This window comes from Sturnus vulgaris, chromosome Z, assembly GCF_052056855.1.
Source record: "Sturnus vulgaris isolate bStuVul1 chromosome Z, bStuVul1.hap1, whole genome shotgun sequence".
Lineage (NCBI taxonomy): Eukaryota > Metazoa > Chordata > Aves > Passeriformes > Sturnidae > Sturnus > Sturnus vulgaris.
This window is the reverse complement of record NC_142283.1, coordinates 31,148,157-31,166,041: the sequence shown is the minus strand read 5'-3', so window position 1 is coordinate 31,166,041 and position 17,885 is coordinate 31,148,157. Positions and strand designations below refer to the sequence as shown.

The 17,885-nt window shown below is 39.6% G+C and overlaps 1 long non-coding RNA gene across 5 annotated transcripts in view; it reads right to left on the bottom strand.

Annotated features, from left to right (window-relative positions):
• The window catches only part of LOC148219773 (uncharacterized), a 155,215-nt gene that overhangs the window by 126,519 nt on the left and 10,811 nt on the right, over positions 1-17,885 (bottom strand). The gene's annotated exons all lie outside the window — the stretch shown is intronic.

Genomic DNA, 17,885 nt, shown 5'->3' with positions numbered 1-17,885 from the left:
CACTATACAACTAACATGGAAATCAGACCAACCAGTATGGGTGGCTCAGTGGCCCATCACTAAAGATAAATTAGAGCACCTCCATTCATTAGTACAAGAACAATTAGCCTTTGGTCATTTACAACCTTCTATGAGTACCTGGAATACCCCCGTTTTTGTTATACAAAAAAAGTCGGGAAAATGGAGATTTTTACATGACTTAAGGGCAGTCAATAATCAAATGCACTCTTTAGGAATTCTGCAACCAGGTTTGCCATCGCCAGCTGGTTTACCAAAAAACTATCACCTGTTTATTATTGATATCAAAGATTGCTTTTTTAGCATTCTGTTGCACCCTGAAGATACCAAACGATTTGCATTTAGTGTGCCCTCCATTAATCATACTGCACCTATGAAAAGATATGAGTGGGTGGTACTCCCTCAAGGTATGAAAAATAGTCCTACAATTTGTCAATGGTTTGTAGACCAAGCCTTACATCAATGGAGACTTAACAATCCAAATTTTCTAACATATCATTATATGGATGACATTTTAGTCGCAAGTGAATTTCCATTACCGCACTTAAAACAAAAGGAATTATTGCTAGAGTTAGAAAAGTGGGGATTGAAAGTGGCAGAAGAAAAGGTGCAATTCTCCGACCCTTGGTCTTATTTGGGCTTTAAAATAACACAAGCTCGCTTTGTGCCTCAAAAGGTAACTTTATATGCAAATATTGAAACAGTCAATGATGTGCAAAAGCTTCTAGGAGACATTCAAAGCATACGTGCACGGGCAGGTATTTCAAATCAAGATTTAGATCCTTTAAGAAAATTGTTACAAGGTTCAAAGGACATTAATGATAAAAGGGAATTAACCCAAGAAGGGAAACAAGCACTGCAAATAATTGCTAAAAAGTTGCATTGTACAACTGCTTTTAGGTTTGATCCTACCATACCAATAAACCTTTATATCATTAACTACCCTGCTGAACAAGTTGCTATAATTGGGCAGGAATCATTCAAGACCTTCTTCTTATTGGAATGGGTGTTTTTAGCATGTAGCCCCACTTCCTCTGTTACAAGACGTATTGATCATTTAGGATCCTTAATTCTGAAAGCACGCCAACGAGTGCGTACTGTTTTTGGAGTTGATGCATCTTCTCTTTATATGCCCATAAATAATTTGTCTCTTTGCACTGAATGGCAATCACTATCGTATACATTCGCTACAGCCACTATTGGCTTAGAACTTGATAATCATTATCCGTCACATGCCTTGTTTTCCACTAACCTCCCACTAAAAGGTCAAACACTGCGAAACTCTAAGCCAATTCCCAATGCGATCACTGTTTTTACTGATGCCAGTGGAAGGATCAAAAGGTTCAGATAAGCAATATGGAAAAATGGCAACTGGGAAGTCGTAGTTTACCAACAGGATCAGTACAGTTACTTGAACTCAAGGCTGTAACCTTAGCTTTTCAACACTTTGACTCTCAAGAAATTAATCTCGTTAGCGATTCCTTGTATGTTGCCTCTATCTTGGAAAGAATAGAGGACGCATTAATAGGTCAAATCTCAAACTCCTTAATTTATCATGAACTCGTTCTTCTAGTAAATGTAATTAATATTAGGCACCGTGCCTTTTTCTCAACACATATCCGCAGCCATCTCAATCTACCAGGGTTTTTATCAGAAGGAAACGCCAAAATTGACCAAATCGTAACCTCACCAGCCATTGGACTCAGTAATTTTGACCTTGCCGTTGCCTCTCATGCCTTTTTTCACCAGTCATCATTAAGCCTACAGAAGAAATTCCATCTAACAAAATGAGAGGCACGAGGTATCATAGCATGTTGTCCTGATTGTGCAAAACTACCCCCAATCCAGTTACAAGGAGTGAACCCTCGTGGTCTTCACCCTAGAACATTGTTTCAATCAGATGTCACAACTGTGCCATCATTTGGACGCTTTAAACATGTACATGTCACTGTTGATACCTGTAGCAGACTAGTATGGGCAACGCCTATGATAAACGCCAAAAGCAAGGCAACCTGCAGACACTGGTTAGAAGCTTTTGCAGTGCTTGGTGTCCCACAACAAATAAAAACAGATAACGGTCCTAATTATGTTAGTTCTACTTCACGTGAGTTCCTACGTAGATGGAACATTACCCATGTCACAGGAGTACCTCACAATAGTACTGGGCAAGCTATTGTAGAACGCAAACATCAAGACCTTAAACGCCTTTTTTCTGCTTTACAAAGGGAGGGGAATGTCACCCTCTCTCCACAAGAAATCGTAGCAAAAACATTGTATGTCCACAATTGGAAAATGTGGATGGAACGCCCTGAGTTAAAAACACAAATGTTGCCCATTACATTGCATTTTTGCAAGGATGAATCTTTGATTGTTCATAAGATACAAGTATCTGTATGGGAACCCCAATCACAACAATGGACTGGTCCCCACCAATTATTGACATGGGGACGGGGTTATGCTTGTGTATTAACAGGTGCTAAACCTAATTGGATCCCAGCCAAGTGGGTCAAGCATTGGATATCAAAAATTGAGGAAGATGGAGAAGACACGGAGCCAAATTCAACGGTGGACGAATAGAGTGCAAGATTCATCCCGATCCTAATCATTATTCTCAAGGAACCAATAAGAACACACCCTAATATCCCAGACTTTCCAGATGTGATTGATTTGCGTAGACTAGTACAGAAATATCTTAGGTCTAGAATACAAGAAGTATTATTTCCTCGTTGTGGTTGTGTAGTATGGAAATTAGGAACTTTCTTATGTGGAAATTGTAAAAGGGAGTATAACTCCAGTGATATTTATACTTGCTTTTTGGGATGTAATGAATGTCAGGAACGCCAATCAGTAAGACCTTTAGAATCACTTAGAAAGTGATTAAAACTGCCTGACTTAACTGTTAGTGAAGCTATAAGCTTATTTGAATCAATAGAAGAAAGGAATTTAGCATTGCATGCGTGGTATATTTTAAATTATATAAAGCTAGTTCAGACTGCTTGGTGTACTATTATTATATCTAGCCAATATACTGTTGCCTGCAAAATCCATAGCAATAATGATGCTAATTAAGCTACTAACACTATGTTTGACTCTTACCCAGTGCTTTTCGCAATCAATCAACCTCCCTCAAGAGACCTTCTGGATCGCTTGGGCCAACAAAACTGGTAACACAAATTTTTGTTTACATCTTAGTGCAGCCACTGACCCATTTAAAACTTGCCTCATTGGGTCACCGGTACAACCACAAGAAATCACTATAGCCCCGCCTATCAACTGCTCAGAAGTAAAAAACAACAGTCACTGCCTGGCAATAATAATCAAATCTCTAAATACAACCCTGCCATGGGATCCTCAAGAGTTAAATTTACTAGACAGTCGAAAAGCAAATCACTCTGGATGTGTGTATTTTGGGCAGACTAGTTGGAACATTAACGAATCTAAAAAACAAGTCTGGCTAACCCCTCATAAGTTTTACAATAGTAGTGAACATTGTGGATCATCCCCCTATGGGTGGGGTTCAGGTCATATTCACGTAGACATTTCTAAGCCCCTTTTCCTACCTCAAGGCCTATATTTAATCTGTGGAGATAGAGCCTGGCAAGGAATACCTCATCATGCTTATGGGGGTCCTTGTTACCTTGGCAAGCTATCTTTAATGCTACCCTCTTTTAATCATTTGATTGCCTGGAACATTTCCAAAAATCAAAGGGAAAAATGACAAGTCTCGGAATTAGATGATAAATGCGATGATGAAGTGGAACTATGGAGTAGAACCGCTCGATTTTTTGCAGTGTTACTACCCCCAGTGGGAACAGCACAAGCGCTGAGATCCAACACCTAGCGTGCTGGACAGCTAAACAGGCCAATGTCACTACACAAGTTCTGTCCCAAATGGGTCAAGATATGAGTAGTCTCTGACAAGCTATTCTCCAAAACAGAGCAGCTATTGATTACCTTTTGTTGGCCCAAAGTAAAGGCTGTGAAGATTTTGAAGGAATGTGTTGTTTTAACTTGTCCAATCATAGTGATTTAATCCATAAGCAACTAGAATGGCTCCAAGATCACACTAAGAAGATTACTGTCAATCACAACCCCCTTGATGACTGGTTAATGTCTTTTGGAATTTCTGCTTGGGTAAAAGATATCCTTAAGATAGGAATCATTATTGTACTAATTGTAGTAATTGTGTTATGTATGGGACCTTGCATCATCCAGTGTTTTTCCTTTCAAATTCGATGTATGGCCAATGCTGTTTTTGAAAAGAAAGGGGGAGATGTTGGCGGCCTAGTAGGAGCTCTGGCTCTGCAGCCTGTCTATAGAAAACTACCTTAGTTATGTTAAAGGTCTGTTCAAGGTTACCGTGTCCTTGGAGTGACTATAGGAGAAAAACAAGATCATAAATTTTAACATTGAGATAAGCAAGAACAAAGGAAAAGACATCTGGGGAAGCAAGATCCTGTTTAGTCGACATATCATGTCCACTTCAAAGAGTATCTTACACAGTAACTAGACTGTAGAAAGATAGATTTTAGATGAACCAATAGAATTACTATTAACATATATACGTCTTTTGTGTAACCAATCGTACTCTTTGTAACAAACTCTAAGTAACCACTGAAAATGTATAAAAATCATCTCTTTGTTAAAAATAAAGATTCTGCTCTTTGCATTCATATTGAGTGCGTGTTATTGATTCCTGTTCTCCAGCATGAAGACCCCAACAGGTCACCAATGCAGCAATGGAATACCTAGAGAATTAAGAGAATGATTAATCTGAGTTATCCTGCTTATCAGATGTGTACATCTTTTTAAGCCATGAAATTTTGTAACACACTTATGTCACCAGTGCTTATTCTCCCACTGCTGCTGTGCCTCTGGGAAGCCATACTGGCCTTATGCTTCATACCAAAATCTTGGTATGACAGATAGCTATAGGCCAGATTACCCAGAGGGAAATAAACTCCAGAATAACTTGCTGGTAGAAGACAACAGCTGTTTATGATGGCTCTCATTGTCCCCCCTGCAGTATAGGATGGAGCTGGGTTTCCAGAGAGACTAAATCAAGCTGGGTGCTATCTGCTGTGATCATAATTGACCATCTTTCCCTGGTGGTCAGTGGTGATGGTTGCTCATGTGTCATTCTGCCAGGCCAGTTCCCTTTTTTATGTGTTATTCCAGGATGTGCATTACATTCCTCCCCCAAACTTTACAGAACTCAGAAAATACTGAGCTGCTCATATAACTGCCCATTACCACTACTTTTGTCAAAAAGCAAACAAAGACTTCTGAGGCCTTTTAAATCACTCAATCACAGCAGGATTGAAGACAGAAAGTGCTTCTTTTACACCTGAACTGAGCAGCCACCCTCACATAAATGGTGCCATACACAGGAACTCCAGTTCTGGCTGACATCTGGTGCCACTGAGCCATCCTTTGGGCAGCAGGGTGGTTTGGCCAGAACCACACTGGATTAGAGCCAAGGGCGGAGCAGTTCCTACATCTCTGCAGGGCACCATGGCATGTTCACTGCTTTTTGCGGTTATGGTGAGGGTGTCTCCTGGGCTTATCACCCAGGATGTTACACAATAGACAACATTAAGAACATAAATATACGTTTACCTAAAGGTCTACAATATGTGTCACAAAGGAGAGAAATGGCACCCTCCTGTTAAGCAAAAACACTAAGTGCTGAAAAAATAAACCACTTCACTGCTAACTCAAAATTGTCCTTTAAACAAATAAAATCTACCTTTTTCATTAATGTCTAAATGTTGTACAAGAATGTCTTTTTTTTAAATTGTTTCTCTGCAAAAGTCCTCTGTCCTTACTTTTTTGCTGCTTTTTGCTACAGACAATATACTAAACTTACATATAGATTACCTTGGAGCTTATTTAGTCCTTCATGAGGAAAAGCAGCAAAACACCATATGGGCATACAGGTTCAACTAAGACTGTTTGGGGGTTCAGTTTTTCTTGGTCAGTATCACAAACTGGACTTTGGAAAAGTGATGTTTTCATATTTGTTCAGGTACAAAGTACTGTTCCAGATACCAGCCAACAGTTTTTAGTATTTTAGAATTTAAAAACTATGAGGCTTGCTGTGGTTAACAAAAATAACTCAGTTTGTTCCTAATTAATGCCTCATTAGCTTCAGCATGTATTATGAAACTTTCCTCTCCTTCCACCAATCTCAGACATACAATGCGCTTTCAGATCTGGCACCATGAAAACAGCCCACTCTGCCACCCTCCTTCTCTCCCTCAGCTATGCCTTCCAACACTAAATTTTAAAAAATTCCCTTTTCCATAAGTTTCCTAAGGAAATTATTAAATTTTCTGTATTGATTTACAGACATCTTCATATCTTCTGCCATACATTAAGCATCATTCTTACAGAAAAACTACCTCTCTTTTATCAACTCTGACTGTTCTCAACAAGAATAATAAAGGGAACATTTGCTGAGAATGAGAGAGGAATATAATGTTCCTAAGACTATTAATTTTCCTTATGCTCCACATATTATTGGAAATGTGTAATCAGCTGAAATATGTCTTCACTGACAGTTTTGTCTGTCTTTTCTTAGAAGAGGATGATGCATATTTTCCCTTTTTGATGAATGTTGTAAGCAGAGCATGAACTATCTTCCTAAATGCATTTCAGGTTGTCAGTGTGCTGTCATACATGGCTCTGATGGAAAAGTGAGCCTGAAGCCCTCAGTGGAGCACATGGCAGCAACCTACTTCTGACAAGGGCCAGTGCTGCAGTCCCCAAGCACCCACACCCTCATCACTTGCTGGCTGATATTAGTGACATTGAGGTTGTGCTCAGTTTTAGTACATAGGTGAAGTGCATGCTGGTGGACCTCTAGCTAACCATTATCATTCCTCTGTAAGTATAGGTCTAGACCACAATAGATAGTGAAAGGAAGGTACTTGTAACCTTCACAAAGAACAAGAACTCCGGCTGAATTGCTCATTTGCACGTCTGACTGCATATAACTATAACCATGGCTGAGCATCCACAGTTCAACAATACAATATTCATTTTATAAATTACAGGATACCTCCTTCACAGATAGACCAGGTACTGGAACATTGTGTTAAAAAAAATTGGATGAGAAAATACATTCTGCCAACTGAAGTGTTATTTTTTATTGCGTTAAAGAGGAGATATAGCCTAAAATTTCATGAATAAAACAGCTTTAATGATTACTACATGTTCCTTGACAGGCATGCCTTTAAAGAGAGTTGTGTAATTGGTCCTCCAGCATATGCAAAATCATAGGTTTAGAACATCCTTAAACCCCAAGGCTTTGACTGAGCCTGCAAGCTTTAACTATTCACTTGGAGTAGTTCACCTCCAACAGCATCATTTGAAACCATTGGGATAAATCAAACAAGGAGAAAGAAGACATAAAAAGGCACATCAGTATCGTAAAATGACTCTGTAGAGAGTTCTCCACACTCCCAGAATGGCAGCACATAGAGCTCTCTTAGTACTAATGGCATGACTGAAGGAAGGTCACTTTTCTGGGAAACAAGTGTAAGGAATGTAGCTGCATCCCTTCCCAGATCTGAAGACACAGGTAGGGGAAGCAGCTCTCCCTGATAATCTCTCCCCCACACCTCAATCAGCAACAATCTCCTTTCCTGGCTTGTTTTGTGCCCCATAACTTCCTACCTAGACGTTTCTGTGTTTGCTGCCACAAAACAAGAGGTACCACAGCAGACTAAACAGGAAGGACATTAAACAGCTTTTATTGAAAAAAAAAATTGCTGTTATTTGTTGTTAAGGTCCACAAACTGTTGGAAAAAAGGCCGATATCTAATGCAGGAGACAGGATGCACAAAGGAGCACAACTGGCTATACCACATTTTTCTTTCTTCACTGTTAAATGGAAGATATAATAAAAAAATTGTACCTTGCTTCTTCAACACAGTATTGAGTCCTCAAGTTGTGTCAAAAAGATGTGTCTGGTTTCACTACTAGTTTTGTTAAAAAATTACTGGTTTCATTAAAATCTTTCCACCAAATATCTTTTAAAAAATAGATATAACCCCTTCTCTGCTTTCCTCTCTTTATTCTGTTCAATTTCATACACCTACATGATATAATTTTTTAATACTATTCACCATGGATCCATTGTGAGAGCAATAAGGAAAACCTTCACTGTAGAAATAACCATTTCTTGCTGCAGCAATTTTTTCTCAGTTGTCTGATATCTTTGATTACAAAAGAAAGGCCACCAGCTTCATTCTTAAATGGTTGCTATGATTTATGCCTAGGCATAAACTCACCAAATCCAAGAAAAAGGTCAGTTGGGTCAGCAAGCAAATAACTGAGGGAGCTACTAACTCACAGCCTGTATGTGCAAGCAGTTAAGGAGTAAGGACTGTAAATAAGGAAGCTGTGATTCCACTAGAACTGCTGCTCAGTAGAGATAAAGGAAGCACTCCAGTGCTGCTCACTTATAGACAGACAGACTGGCTGACTTGAGTGTCTGTAGATGCAGTGAGGTAATCCCCCGGGCAGTGACATGCAACTCTCCAGACAGCACCCTCCCTCTCCAAAAACCTCTGCTTTCCCCATGGGATATTACTGCCTCCATCCTGAAACCTCTAGCTGACTGTATTGTGGCAACGTTTCACTACTGATGGAGCATATTTTATAGATCAGACAATACCATAATTTTTTTGATAGTAGTGTATCTGTAGCCTTTCCTTAAAGGGATGAAATTATCTTTTTTCCCCTGAGTAAATTAGGTATTAGTTTGTGGCACAAAAACTTAACTTTTTAAAGTTATGGCTTAGAATCATTATTGTATTTCAATTTCATTTTCTATGCAACTACTAGGGTACTTGTCCTAAAGACCTTTTTTCCCCTTCAAGTGAGGAAACAAGTTACTGCAACAGCTGCAAAAGGCTCTAGAAGGATAACTTGTGGTGTAACTTGTGCACTGAACTACTGCTGTCTTGGAAAATGTCTCCCTTAACGACACACTGTGGCATCTGTTTTAATTTTAGTTATGCTGACAAAGCAGAGAGGATTTTGTTTCCCTCCATTTTTGTCTTCTCTAGGGAGTTTCTACAGAATATATATAAACTCACAACCTTCTCTTACAACACCTGTGAGATGAATAAACCTAGCAGCACCTGTATTCTTTCTATACCTCTAGTAAGGTCTATTAAGAAGACCTTTGTTTAGTTTTTGAGAAAACAAAATATTTCTTTTTTTACTGCCATCCTGAGAAACTGGTTATTTCTCTGCACCATACTGTGCTACTGCCTTCAGTCACATCACTCTGGAAAGAATCCGTGTGTTTTTCCTCTATTACATTATGGTACAAGAAGATTGAAGTTATGTATTTCATTTAAGGTGATGTTTAGTTTCCCATGTTGCTCATGCAGAGCATTTATACCCAATTAGATACTCAGGAGTTCTTATCACATAAAGTTCTTTCAACTGGCTTCAGAAAAGTAATGTTCATTCTTTAGAACTAGCTAAAATTAAAACCAAAGTCATTGTAAATCATATGAACTGTGAATCACAATCTCTATGACTGCAAGTTTCCAGATGTATAGGTGCCTGACCTTTCTGAAGGGAAAGGATATGCATTTTGTAGCTATATAAGGGCCTGCAATAAAAAAGAGAGTGCAATATAAGAATGATACTGAATAGCACTGTTATTCAGTGCCATGCCTTTGGTATAAATACATAGAAATAAATAAGCCATGCATCCAGATCTTGCCTGAGTTAAGCACACAACTAATGCAACTACAGAATGACAGTGTGATCTCAGATGGCATTTTGTCCACATAAAATAGTATTTCAAAACGTATCTAAACATATCTAAAAACATATCTAAAACAATATATAAGAATGACTCAATTGCATTAAATCTAATACCTTTTGAAAAAGACGAAATTTCATCCACATTGTGGGTTGTCTTTTTATTCTTTTAAGAGTTACGGGAATTATTGATCTGATCTTGGGTGAGACATACTTGGGACTGCTTTGCGTGTCTTTATAGCTTTTGCATCCTCTTTCAGATGCCTACCTTCCTTAGATATTTCAGTCACACCAAGGGTTAAACATGTGATAACTATGCCATATTTTTAGCTGCCCTCCCCACTTTGCTTCAACAGTCTCAGTACCAACAAAACCGGGATCTAGACTCAGGGTAGGCAAGGACCACCCCTGGATTCCAGAGTACCTTTTCAAGATCATTGCTTTTATAGCCTGTTTTCTCCTGTAGGGACTGACAAGCTTGAAGTCAAAGTAGCTTTTCTTATTGTAAGGGTCAGTCCGAAGTTCCCCTCGATTTTGCCTCCCGACCGTCGCAAGGAGACCTCGAGGACCCCCACCCAGGCTGACTCTGAACAATGGTTTCCTGGCCGGGCCAGGTGGATGCTCGTGACTGTGTGCTGGTGTATTGTGTTCACTGGACTGCGCTGTTGTGACACCAACCAGAGGTTGTGTTGTATCAACTGAGGACTGCTTGTCCGTACCTGTCTCCTGCAGCACCACACAATGGTCCATAAATCTTCCCACCTCTTGGCCAGAGGCCACTCGCTTTGGAGGACTATAAAGACCAACCCTCTGGAAAAGACCCTTTGAGATCTCTCCACTGGTGAAGACCCCCTGGAGAAGACCCCTGAGATCTCCCCACGGACGAAGACTCGTCTATCGGATGACCCATGAGGACGCCCGTCTTGTCTGTTGGTAGCTATTTTCCCATCCCTTCCTTTCCTTCCCCTTTCCCTATACTTTGTTTCCTATACCTCTCCCCTTTACCGTAACTGAGTTGTTGGCATTTGATGAAATGCATTGCTGTTGTTGAATAAACTGATTTTCTGCTGTTGAATAAACTGATTTTGTCCCCTGCATTTTGCCTGTTTGCACCTTTAAGATCAAAAGAACCATCACGACCCCCGCTCTGCATTAATAGCGGATCATGACACTTATGCCAAAATAGATAGGCATGTTGTACTACTCCTGTTGCAGAGAAAAATTAAGCTCATTGTAGCCAAAGCAGAGGTTTGTGAAATCTAGAAACTGACCATGCACTATTTAGGGAATAACTGACATCAAAGTCCCTTGAGCCCAATATAAATGTAATTAAAAGTGTAACCAGTAGACGCTTACAAGCTTCTTACATACATTTTATGTATCTGAGTAATGTGACCACCAGGAAGGAAAACACACACGCATACAGCAACACACAGGAAGCATCCCTTCAGGAAAAGGATTAATAAATACACAGACAGATGCAAAAGAGATAGGTTGCAGGGGGCAGGACATCTGGATGCATACAAATGAAGAATGACTGACCAGAACCAAGGTAAGCAGTACCTCCCCTTTCAGGAGGCAGGCAAAGCGCATATTAACATCAGGAAGCAAGAGAAAGGACAGCAAAGGAAGAGGACAGGCCCACATATGACCAGACTTCCTTTATGGTAGAGCTATCTAGCCTTATCACCTCCCCCTCCATAACTAAGTCTACCAAGGACATAGCCATCGGACTTCATGGCATCAGTGTCATGGCATCACATACACAGCAGTGATTTGAGATATCTATGCTAAAGAAGAATAATTTTGCATATGTAATGAAGATGACTAATATTATTTAAGAATTAACCATTAGCAGAAAATGAGTTGTTAATAAATGTATTTAATAAAGGCTTTTGAGTTTAAAATTGGTCTGCTTTTTCAGTTTGATAAAAGTTCCAATCATAACGATCTCCAATTCCCTACATATAAACACATATTTAGTTGCAAGATTACATTCTTTTTACCTGTAATGATCAAAAGAAGAATATTAACAACTATTTTTTTTCTGCATGCTAAGGTACTCCAATTAAATTTAACTCATTGTTGCTGTGATGGTAGTGTGCCTGATTCCTATGAGGATGTGCCTCTTACTCAGTGAAAAACTGTTAAGTAGAGGTAATTCTTATAGCAGAACAAGCATTTTAATGACCAGAAAACCAGAAAATGGAGTAACCAAATGTATAATTTTCAGTGTAATCAGGCTGCTAACATGTTGTTTGCAGGACATGTCCCTTCTCTGGTGTAAGTGACCAAGCTCCAAGCTCCATGGCAGTCCATCGGACCCAGCAGAGGTACTGATGCCATGCATGAAAGTTAATGGTTTGCAATTTGGTCACCTGTGAAATACTTGCTGCAAAATGTACTCACTGAAAACCCTAGCAACTAATTTTCTGTCTGCCATTTTTAAAGTGTCACTGCTTACATACCTAGCATGGAATCTTTTGCTGCTGTCAACATAAGCTCTATTTTTAAGCAGCTCTCATTTTGCAAATGCACACTCTTTGGCATATTAGGAAATGTACACATCTCACTGTCCTTCAATAACTAGAATTTCACCTCCTCTTCCCATTCCACTGTGATTTGTCTGAAGACATTTTTAACTTCTCTTCACAAACTTCAAACAGAAATAGTAGTGACTGATTACAGGAGTTTAATTAGTAGAGCTGCCCATTAGAACTAAGCATTTGACTTGTATATTCTTTAGTCAGATGCCACATCTTCCCCAGTATGACACCAGAAGGATAAAATCCTACTAGTCTGTACCAGAGGACATTGTTATTACATTTGTGGGCTGATGCTGTAACTAAAAGCCTTCTCTGCCTGAATGTTTGGCTTACCATTTTTGTATGCTTACCTGAAAAATTGCTAAAGCATGCCTCTAATACTTCATACAATTAATGGGTTTTGTCATTTTCATTTTAAAAAATCTAAAAATTACAATTACACTCCACTAGGTATTAGGAATTTGACAATATCTTACAATACTTAATAATGCACTCAAGGTTCAGTTAAAAGTACATCTCTGACTTGGTAGGCTGAAATAGAACGATATTATAGAAGATCCCCAAAAAAATTTCTGTGAGGTGGAGATAAGAATCAGTTATGCAATAGCAGGCAAAAGAGAGATTTTTTTTAATCTATAAGCTGATTACACTGCTTCCTCACTTAGACTAAAGGGCTGTGGTTGTCCCATTTCAAATTCCACTGATAGTGCAGTAGATTTTCAATTCCTAAAATAACATATTCATGTATGTTCCATTAGGAATACACTTAGCATCTCTCATCATGTATAGATCACAATTTCTGTGAGACTTTGATAGGTGTCTGTGGATCTAGAACATATGACTTTGAGAGACACTTGATGTTTTGTCTGGTCCTTGGTCCCAGTGGGAGCTAAGGACTGACTAGGATTTCTTACTACCTTCTTGTTAAAGCCTCCTTTGATTTTTGGACAGTCCTGAGTACTGTAACATATAAGAGAAAGCCTAGGCAATAACACTAGATCATTTAAATCGTATGTGAGGATTCACATACGTTATTCATATCTCATTGCATGCCAGGATAGGCAACGGAGACCCTGATCGCAGGGATACTGGGTCTCGGATACCATGCCTGTCCTGTTACCTACCACATTTTCTGGGGCTTATAAACATTACTAAAATGTCTCAGTTTTTCAGTTTACAGATTTACCATACCAGTCCCCCATATAAGAAATACTTCTGTTTGTATATAACTCATTTAAAAGCATCCTTCTAACAAGCTTTCAGTGAAAGGCAAAATAACATCATAACTTCTAATAGCATCACTACAAATGATCTTAATAAAGTTAGCAAGTGGAGTTGGGGCAGGAAGTTGCTAGAATGGGTACTGAACACACTTGCACCATAATCATCCTTAGATTCCTTGTTTCAGGCTGCAGGCATTGCAGAAAATCTCCTGATGGAAGAGCTTTCTGCTCATAAGCAGCTTTTTCACTTTCTTTGGGCATGGAAATGTTCTGTGACTGGACCACAAGATCTCCACTCCATCTGCCTATGCAACTTACATCACATAAAACTTCTTCCTACCACCTGGATGACTAAGGGTGATGCTTTTGCAGAGTGAAGTGTATTCGCCTGTTAAGCAAAGTATTTAAAACAGTTTGCACACTGATAAAATGCTCAACAGAAATATTTTCCCATGAGAAAATGAAAGTGGCTCATTACCAGCTCTTGACTGAAACCAGACATGACCATAATTAAATCACTGCAGGGTGACATAATATTTCATGTGACTGATCTCTTCCACAGTCTTTGACAAAGCTTAATAACTACAAATGTCGATAACAGTATGGTGTGGCTTCCTCATTTGTACTCTGCACCTTTAGCATTGTTAACAATTTTAAACCATTTATTCTATCAGCAGAAAAGCTTAACTGGGTTTTACATGTGTCCTCTTTGTACAAGTCAGTTTTCCCAGATATTCTTATCAAGATTGGATTAATGCTTTACATGAAAATACCTGGAAAACTTCTTATTAGTTAAAACTTATGGAGCAAGGATTGTCAGATCTTTAGAACCATAGCACACAAAACTCATTTGATATCAAGCCCTTCAAGATTTGAGACCCTCAAGATTTGAATCAAATTTTGAAGGTTTATTTTTAGTTATTTATAAGTAGCATTGCTGGACAGTTATGATTAAACAATTATAATGTGAATTTGTATTCTTGGCTAACATTTTGTTTCAAGTGAAGACAATTCCAAAACGAATGAGAGTTATCAGGAGTGAAATCAGGACTGAGCAGTAACTGGGAGAAAGGTAATTCCAGCAGATCTTGATCGACAACTCATTGACCACCTACTCAAAATGGACTACAGACTCAAATGGAGGGAAAAACTATACCTGAGGACTAAATAGCATGAGAAGTGTGAGATATAATGAGCAAATAGGGGATTGAGTACTAAGTGATGAAAAAACTGTGTAAACTGTGAGCAATGCTGATGCCTTTGTCTGTTAAAATGTATAAACAGTGTAAAGCATAGAAGATCAGAGAGTCAGGCTTTTGCTACCTCCTGGCTGCCTCCTTTGTGCACTCTAGGATAAAAAAATAGCGGTATCTCAACTCAGTGTGAGAACTGAGTAATGTGAGAATTGGCACTGAATTCGTAATGAACCCACATTCAGGGTTACTTCAATTGACCTTTGAAGTTACAAGTAGCAATTGATGAACTGGTGCGTTCATATCACACCCAAAATAATCAGACTTTAGATGTAACACACGGGAAAACAGGCCAAGAAGGACCTACCTCACTTTATTCAACAATATTCTAAATGGTATTGTGTTGCAGAAATTCCTGGATCTTTTGAACACACTAAAATAACTGAGATTTTTATTCCCTCTCAGATAAGTGGAAGCTAGGTAATATAGTGGGGGTTTCTTGGTCTTTATTTTGGATACACATTCTGAAAGATGCTCTGGAAACTGAACTTTTATCTTCAGAAAAGGTGTAGCAATAAGCATATCTAAATATTGTTTGAAATATCATCTCAGAGTAAAGCATGCAACTTGGTTGTAGCCATGGAAAGGGGTTTTAACCCTTTAAATGCAGCAGAAATAAGATGCACAGATGGTTGTCTTTCATGACAGGAAGAAAGACTTAAGTTTATTCAGAAACACACTTGGTTTTATAGCATGACTCCCAACTCCAAGAGTAAAGAAAAGGTGACTGGTTCAGAAAGAAGGCACCCCATTCCCAGGGCCTGGTCACGCACCACAGGTGTTCTATCTTTATTATTAATTCCTTTTATTTTGACCAAATTATCACCTTGGGAGAAATTCTCCCTAGCCTTGAGCTATCGGCTGGGAACAGAGCTGAAAAGCTCCAGCCTGGAATATTTTTCAAGCTGTAATTTTCTTCCTTCCTCAATATGTGTCCCACACTTGGCCACATTTTTAGGTAGCCAGCAGTGTTCCTCTAGTGGCCATGGATGCTGGTGTTTGACATCTAGACATTGGAAAATCACGCTTCTATCACGTACTAGGCCATGAAAACCTGTCCCCAGACAGGACCAAAGGAGTAGATGAGAGGAAATGGAACACACAGCCTTTTTGCGGATAGCCCTGAAGGTCAGCAGTACTCCACCTACTCCACCAGAGACTGGAAATTTCTGCTCATCAAATTACATAAAGGGGTATCAAATAAAGCCACTGTGTTTCTTCTAAATGACCTTCTTGTCATAGACATTCCAAGCACATGCGAGCTGCTAAAATGCAAATTCACTTCATATAACGACATCAGTGTGTGCCAAGTCTCTGGCTCACATATGAACTTCTATGGCAGAGGAGCAAATTCTCTGAAATTTCTTCTGTATATAAGTTCCCATGGCATCTGAACAGTACATTACAAGGACAAATTTTAACAACTGACAGTGGAAATACTACTGAATATATCTTTGACCAATGAGTATCTTCACTTTTGCAAATTCAAAAAAGGCACTAAAATTAAAAAGTGTATCTTAATTGTAAGGGAATCTGAACAGCAAGGAAAGATGAAGTGCTCTAGGGCTTGCCAGCAAAAAAAAAAAAAAAGCAAAAAGGATGGCGTTTTTTCCTTCCCTAGATGAAAAGCACACTGCAACCAACAACATACGGTTTCCTGTTCCTTTAGGTGCACAGTGGCACAAAACAGAGTGCATTCAAATTGAAAATCATAAAAAAATTAAATTATAAACAAAATCTTGAATGTCAGCTAGCAACTACGTGGTGGGTTGACCCTAGCTGGACACCAAGTCCCACGAAAGCTGCTCTATCACTGCCCTCCTTAGCTGGACTGAGGATAGAAAATAAACAAAAGCCTTGTTGGTCAAGCTAAGGACAGGGAGAGATTACTCACCAATTAGTGTTACAGGCAAAATAGATTCAACTTGGAGCAACTAACTGAACTTGTTACTAATCAGATCAGAGTAGGGTAATGAGAAGTAAAAGTGTCATAGGTTGACTTGGGAAGAAGAGACTCAGAGAGAGGTTTTCTCTAAGAGAATTTCCTCTGTGGGGGTTGGGACACCTGCAACAGCCAATTAGAGAAAGTTAGTTCGCTCCGTGAACACACATTTTGAAGGAGGTAATCTGGAACTGAGGCTCTTTGTCTTTCCGGCGGCTGAGCAGGTAACACCAACCCAAGCTTCCCCCTCCCCCATGCGGGGGGGGGGGGGGGGGGAAGGCTCGGGAGGCAGCTTGGGCCCCGTTTGCCAACAAGGGGACCCGATAGCCGGGGGGAGAAAAGTTCTGTGATAGCGTCCTCCTTCACGGGCCTGCGGCTCTGGCGGGGGGGGGAGGCCGACTCTTGCTGCTGCCGGTCGGGCCGGGCCTGCCCGGGTGGCCATGAGCAGTGTGGGGCTGCAGCCCAGCCCCAGAAAGGCTGATTGACACCTCAGCTGCACCCCCAGCACAGCCTGAGCCTGGCCCAACTCTTGTAGTTGTGTTAAACTTTAACTCTTTTAGTACTCAGATAAGATTTGCAAAGCCTCCAGCCTTTCCTTTGAATATGAAAGGAAATAAGAAGATTTCTGAAGTCAGTGACGTAAGAGCTAAGTTTTTAAGATGGAAGGAGAATGAGAAGATGCTGAAATGGCTGAAAATTTTTTTGTAAAATTGTAGGGATGAACTGATGTACTGAATATTCCTATAAACCATGGAAAGAGACATGGGGGGATGGAAATGTTCCATTTAATAGATGATGTGACTAAAGAGCACCCACGTTGAGAATTTTTGCCCTGAGAAAAGAAGAGGATTTTGGTTTTCTGAAGATGAAGCCTGAGCAGAGAGAAAGGAGACAGAAAGAATCTTTGCTGTCGAACACTTCATTCTTAAAAGTAATACCCCATGAGACAGACATGGTCCACATTTACAACTTTGGGACGGCTGTAGAGTTGGGAAGAGCGTCACGGTTGCAGGTTTCCGGGCGGATGCAAATCGTAAAAGATAAAACCCCAAGAGAACTGTCTTTTTCCTTCTTGTGGGAAAAATCCCTACAACTTCAACAAGAAGAGGCTTCT